Below are 7,758 nucleotides of genomic sequence, written 5' to 3' on the forward strand. Positions count from 1 at the left end.
GCAAAAATATCTGACACGTTCTTCCGGCCCTAGAAATTAAAAGTCGTATCAGATATTTATACACGCTTGTTGTGTCAGGTATAGGTGCTGGTGACTGTACTTGTATCCAAGAGAATTTGCTTATTGTTTTTTTTAGGGGCTGTTTCACCATCCATTGATTACTGTTAACTGACGGTTAAATGTGATGCCATCTCTATTTGTTTTGTTCGAATAGACGGAGACGGCATCACATTTAACCGTCAGTTAACACTAATCAATGGATGGTGAAACAGCCCCTTAATCTTCAATATTGTATTCTCAGGTCAAGAATGACTGTCATATTTCTGACATACAGGAAACTGAATCGCGACCAGGGTGGGACCATTTAATAATCAATTTCGCTACGATTGATTATCAGATGGAGATTATAGATGTGTGGAATGTCCATATGGCAATGTATGATATGAGCAACCAAAGATTCCACCTGCATTATCTACCACAGCGGAGCGTGCAAAAATATCTGACACGTCCTAACGCCCCTAAAAATAGAGTCGTATCGGATATTCACGCACGCTTTGTCGTGTCACATCAGTGTTGGTGTTGGTGACGCTATTCAGTATATTTGACTGTACCCACCTATACACAGCGTGATGCCCAAGTTGATGCTGGACCATCGCGGGTTGGCGCTGCCGCAGTCGCAGCAGAAGTTGTTGCCTGGTATATTCAGAAGCTGCTCCCAAATTCTGTAACATGGAAGTCAAATTCATTAGAAATTAGCTGTTGCCCGCGGCTTCGCCCTCGTTCCAGTTTTTTTTTTTAATTATCATTATTATTTTTTTATTCGACTGGATGGAAAACGAGCAAGTGGGTCTCCTGATGGTAAGAGATCACCACCAGGGGTATTGCAGACGCGTTGCCAACCTAGAGGCCTAAGATGGGATACCTCACGTGCCAGTAATATTTATCCCACTAATATAATAAATGCGAAAGTTTGTAAGTCTGATTGTTTGTTTGTTACTTCATCACATCTAAACCGCTGAACCGATTTAGATGAAATTCAGTGTACAGATAGTTTAAAGTCCTGGGGAAGGCCATAGGATAATTTTTTATCCCGGAAAATTTCAGTTCCAGCGTGATAGTGAAATCGCTGGTATCGTACATCAATATAAATAAGGTTTGTATCTGTTTCATGGCAATCGGCCTCAAAATATAAGGTTCCAAAAAAACAATCATTATGTAATTTTGGGCACCCAATTTGACACAGTTCATGCCGGTCAGATACTGACCTGATCTTGGTAACGCCGGGCGGCGCACTAAGCGGCGAGGGCGCCAGCACCATTTGCGAGCTGTGGCCCGACTGCGGCCCTGCTGGATGGCCGATCGAATGCCGTGCTGCAGAGCCGAGATCCAAGAGGACAGCATCTCCTCAGAGTCTGCTTGCAAACATGTGGCTCCTTTAACAAACAGGATGGTAAGTCAACAAAGACTGGCAGATTAGTTGGAGTAGTTAGCTTCAAGAAATAGTACATTGTGCATTAAGAGGCGTAAGAAGGGGATTACCAACGAGAGTCTATTAAAAGTCTTTTAATGGCCCGAGTTTGTAATACCCTTACAGCCCGTGATACACACAATGATTTTCATCACATTGCGAGGAAAAAAATGCAAAAAATTAAATTATATTCAGCGGCACAAATTAGCCCACCCTTCATACAAAATACCGATTCTGTATACATTTGAGGGCCAGATTTTTTGCCGCTCAGTATATTTTGTGTCCAAACACTTCACAGCTCAGCAAAAGCAAGACGAGAACACAACTGAATAAATATGGCTACCCGCCAGGGGGCTACTACAAAATTTGAAGATCGAAGTTCGTATCGTACCGTCCCTCTCACTCTCGTATTAAAATTATTTAAGCGATCGTTTTCCTGACGCTAATAATTATATTAGCGTCAGGAAAACGATATGAACTTCGATTTTCGAATTTCGTGGTAGCTCCCCTGATTGTTACTTTTTTCGAGTCGTCTCGTCTACCATAGATAATACTAAGTACCGTGTTAAGTTTAGAATTGCAAAGGTCTTACGGCCAGATTATTCCAACATGCTAAAAAAATACTAACTAAAAGTATTGCAAAACAATTTGATATAAATTTAAAATATAAAAATAACGAAGTTTCATGAAGCGTGGCAAATTTTTATGGTGTAAAATTAGGGTATATCTAAGTTTTTAAGAGGTAAAATAAACTGGCTGACTTGAAACCTCTTTAGTCTGAAATGACGTACGTACTAACTTTTTTTAAAACTAGTCATAACTCCCTTAGGGAGGAAAATATAGGTACGTAAATCCATAATTCCCGCGGGAACAATTGAGGCCAATGGTCTTTTAGTATACAGGCATGGAATGCCGTCATTGACGAGCAAGTGTGATGAAAAAGAAATTAAGCCTAGCTAAGGATTTTTATAGACACTTTTCGTAAAGTCAATATTTTCAACATGAAACTACCGTGAGACTCACTCATATTAAATGATATTGTAACGGATAACTCACGTCTTAAATCAAGTTTAGAGTCCATATTAACGAAAAAACGACTTGCTGCCTTAGGGATGATTTATTTTAGTTTAATCCTTTACCAGGCGTAGTGCATATAGCGATACATGTACCTACACAAATATTAGACCTTGCTAAAATGTAAAGGTAAGGTACAAAATAAATTGAAGTCGTTAAAAATATGATTGATTCGTTAACCGCTATCCCGGGGAACTATGCAATTTTTCAGGATAAAAACTATTCTATGTCCTTCCCCAGGACTTAAGCTATCTGTATACCGAATTTCATCTAAATCGCTTTCAGCGGTTTCACGTGATGAAGTAACAAACAAAGAAACGAGACTTACAAACTTTCGCATTAATAATATTAGTGGGATAGATAAATAACTTACTTAGAAGGCGAGAGTACTTCGAAGCAGAACCGGCGTTCGCCGTCGTGCACATGTTTGACGGTGCACAGCCTCAGATCCTCCTCCATGACTGTCACATTCAGTTCACCCGTCCTCTTCCTGAAAATAATTATAAGTTTTAGAAGCTGTTTAGGTAGTATTTCAGTCTTAAGATAGTCGCGAACTAACAGGCTACCAAGGCACCTTGTAGGTATATATATATTCGTCGCTCGGCAGGCAAAAGTACTAAAGCGACACTTCGTCAACTTTACAGGAGAGCGATTTAAAGTTTTTTTTTTACGAAAAAAAATCATAACTTTTTAACCAGACAACCAATTTTAAAATTTCCAGGAATATATGACACATAATTTAATAGACTATAATAAGGTTTTAATAATTCATAGCAAAATCCACTGGTTTAGGAGATAAGTGTCGCTTTAGTAAATTGTCCCCTAGTCATCGAGCAAATGCAATCAGGCAAAAAGACTAAACGTAAAAATTGACCTCAAACGTCATATTTCAAATTAACTTATGTGATTTTACGTCTCAATAAATTTAGCATGTTTTACTAACAACACACATTTTATTTCTTATCAAACTGTTCATAATGCTGATTTACCAAATTGCAAGGGAAAAAATATTCCAAAGTACCTACTGAACAGAAATTATATAAATAATATTATTTAATTATAATAAATATTAATCATCTATGCTAAAATTTCAATAACTTAACGTTAACTGTTACTAACACTAGACTTTTGTTAATATTATAAGGTAATTAATCACAAAGGCACCATCTGATTTCTAACAAAATGCACAAAAGGTTTTTTCACTATTATTTTTTGAGGTATTTTGATCATTATCATGTCCTACTATTTTTGGTGTATATACACAGCATACGCTTAGGTTTAAGGATGAAATAATACGTAAAATACCTTAATTTATTCTGTAGGTAATAACTTTAATTAGCATTTCAACTAAAACTTCAGAACATTTTTTTTCTATGTTATGCAAATAAATCATTCATTCAACATTATAGTACTTATTAGTACCTAATAAGTAAGAAACCTGAATAACAAACTCATGCGTCATGGTTGCTATAGCAACTTTAGATATATTATTGGTCTATATAACGATTAAGAAATATAATGCACTATTGGTACAACAACATTTGTTATATTCTCATGATCTAACTATTCCGGTATCATGGACTTGTTGTACCAAACTATTAATATACTAAGGGGCTGTTTCACCATCCATTGATTACTGTTAACTGGTGGTTAGGTGTGATGCCGTCTCTATTTGTTTTGTTCGAATAGACTCAATAGACGGAGACGGCATCACATTTAACCGTCGGTTAACGCTAATCAATGGATGGTGAAACAGCCCCTAACAGTAATATGGTATAATGCCAAATGAAACGTCGTGAGACCTTTGCTGAGATTTAAGGACTGCGCTAAGTGAGATATGGCCGTCTTCAAAATTGACCACCTAGACTGAGAAAAGCTTGCGGAAAAATGCACTGATTGGTGCAGACGTGTGTTGGAGGGCCGCAAGTATTGCGATGAAGGCTTGCCTGGCTCAATGCACTTATTGAAAAGAGACAGAAACGACACCACGGCCGTTCTGCACCAACATTCGCAGACTTCGCTTGTCAGAGATGTGGACGGACATGTCGCTCTCGCATCGGTCTAGTCAGCCATCAAAGACGTTGTGCACAGGCAACACGCCAAAATTCGTCTGGAACAGACGCATAGGCCTGATTGATGGTATAATATATGTGATATAACCTATGTTCGATATAACGTTCAGTGGGGTATAATGAATTACTGGTATTTATGCCAAATATCTTTTATTCTAGTGAAAGTATATCTAAAGTTGTTATACTGGTCATAACACACCCTGATGGCCATTTGGTTCCACCATGGAGCCGCAGCTGCAGTTATGAGGCACACAAACATCGCAGCCCAGGCGGAGAGCTACTGCCACCCGCAATGAGTCGTTGTCCAAGAGGTAGGGCAAAGCCTATAACCACGTTCCCGCTTTGACTTTTGATGCCGACTTCAGCCTGGCCAAACCCACCCCAGTGGTTACACCCACAGGCCGTGCTAGAGCGTCCCTAGCCCCCTCGTCATCCCAAACTCATTGTATCTGCGGAGCCCCGTGCAGTGACGCCAGTCTCATTCGGCTCGCCAGTGCATCATCCACATACGAAATGATAATTGGTAACCTTTATGAGATTAAAAAATTTAAGAGATAAGGCCATCAACTACATGTGCCGATCCGAGGAACGCTGGCAAGCCCACATCCGCCGTACGCCGCAAACCGAGACCACCGTTACATATGGGCAAGGACGCTTGGACCCATTGCTCATCCGCAAGGGACACGTTCAATACAGTCTCCTTTGTATCTCTCAACGTGACGTCAAAAGAAGAAGTTTTACCCGAACACAACCATTGGAGTGGTTTTCAAAAAATAGGTTATTTTTGGAACTGCGAAACACATTCGTAACAGAGTCAAGATGAGATGGGTATTAATACTCTTCAAACGTTCCTGGGCGAGCAAAATAGACGCTTCCTGGTCTCTAGTGCACTAGAAATGGCCTCTTGGAAAATAGAAGAACCCAAGAGGGTAAAGGTCTAGTGTAAAAAGCCCTTTGAGACCAGGAAGAAAGACCTTAAAGAAGTTAAAGAAGGAGAACAGGCGGGGTTAAATCTGTCCCATATTCGCCTTCAGTCCTATACCTCTCAAGGGGGGGGGGATAAGGAAAGCCAAGTCCTGCTTTACGACCTTAGGCTCCTTAGGTGCCATCATCTACGAGTAAATACCAAATATTAAGAGGTGATTTTCGAGACGACAGTGCTTCATGAATAGTAAGACTGAAGGTAAGCGGTCCAAGCTGATCTCCCTACTGCGCACCCACCTGCGAAAGAATTTGAGAATCGCCGTAGACAAGGTTAGAAGGAAAATGATAGACCTGGTGTAAAAAAGGTACAGGGTGGGAATGTAATTTCCACTTCGCCCAACAGAACATCCCTCTCGCCAGTATTGGACGCGTTCTTGAGATCCTACTTCAAGACGACACAGTCTGGATTTCCGGGTTCCGTGACGAAAGTGCGTGTTGTGGATCGTGACCTCAGTGTTCCAAAACCCAGCTGAAAATGAGCTGGTCGAATTCCGTCTAAGCCCACGGCTGACCCATTATGGAATGACCCTAGTGCTCGCACCACATCCTCCAAGTTTACCGGCAAGGCTTGAATGGACCGATCCGGCTCCCGAGGGAAATTTAACGTGCGGGACGCGGGAGGATGCTTCGAACACAAGCGTCTCAAGACCCGGAGGTGCTACCGAGTCATCAGGCGAACGGCCCCCCACACACCGGCCTCATATACTTTGGACTCTATAGTCTTAAGGACAGAATGCGACCTGGAGGAAGCCTGCCCGTCACTACTAAATTCAACCAAGTCCCATGTTCAAGTTTGGTCTCAGTTTGCGGCGTGTGGAGAATGTGGGCTTGCCAGTCTTCCTCGCATCAGCACATGGAGTTATTATAGTGGCCTTGTCTCTTAAAATTAAAAATTCTCATGAAACCCCATCGGGTTACCATTCCGTTTGTGCATGGTGCACTGGCGAGGTGGACGGCTCGACACCTAATAGCGTCGCTGCCTCGGGCTCCGCTGATATAACGAGTTTGGGATGACGTGGGGGCTAGAGACGCTCTGGCACTTGTGGGTGGGTGTGCCACTAGGGTGGATTTAGCCAGGCTGAAGTCGGTATCAAAAATCAAAGCGGGAGCGTGGTTATGGGCTTTGCTTGCTCCTTATTTGGAAATACTTCTGGACAACGACTCATTGTGGGTGGCAGTAGCTCTCCGCCTGGGCTGCGATGTTTGTGTGCCTCATAAATGCATCTGCGGCTCCATGGTGGAAGCAAATGGCCATCAGGGCTTAGAGATGATCGGTATAACAAATAACACATAATTTCACAATATTATGCTATAAGTATTTAGTAGTATAATGTGTAGATATAATTTAGTTTTCTTTATGAAATCGTTGGAGTTGCAATTCTAACCTAACCTAGTTTTCAGGCAGTTTCGTTTCTTGATAGGGTCGCAGTTCTAACCTAACCTACTTTTTTGGCATAACACATTATTATTATAATAGTATTACGTATTCCAGATTATACCAATAATTCATTATACCCACTGAAAGTTATATCTACCAATAATATATCTAAAGTTGTTATACCTAGCCACCGGTACGCACCCTGGCCATTTCACGCGTTGAGTTCTTGTCGGTGTTCAGGAAAATTTCCGCGCTACTACGCTCTCTTTGACATACTGAAGAGGGCTTTAATATCCGCCAACATCCTCTGCGTTCTGGAGCCTCCGGTCCTCTGTCGAACCGACAGCAAAAGGCCAGATGGCTTAACTTTAGTGCCATGGCAGAACGGGAAGTGTTTGCTGTCGGACGTTACGTGCGTTAGTACTTTCGCCGCCTCGCACCTCAGCTGAATAGTCCGCGGCAATCCGCGGTGGATTTTGCGGTCAAAAAACGGCAGAATTATTCGGCACTATTATTTTGTTCCTCTTGCGTTTGAGGCGATTGTTTACATTCGGGAAGTGGGACGTCGAATTACGGAAAGGGGGTCTCACGCTCACGCCCGCGCGGATTCGTTCCCTGGTGCAAAGATTGTCTATCGCCATTAAACGTGGTAATGCGGCCAGTTTGATGGCTACCTTTGCGCCAGGCCAGGGACAACTCGAGGGGGCCTTCTGGACTAAACTTAAGCTATTTATAACATTAAAAAACAAATTAAAACTTCTAACTCTAAATTTCAAATACTT

The sequence above is a fragment of the Choristoneura fumiferana genome, chromosome 3, assembly GCF_025370935.1.
Source record: "Choristoneura fumiferana chromosome 3, NRCan_CFum_1, whole genome shotgun sequence".
Taxonomy (NCBI): domain Eukaryota; kingdom Metazoa; phylum Arthropoda; class Insecta; order Lepidoptera; family Tortricidae; genus Choristoneura; species Choristoneura fumiferana.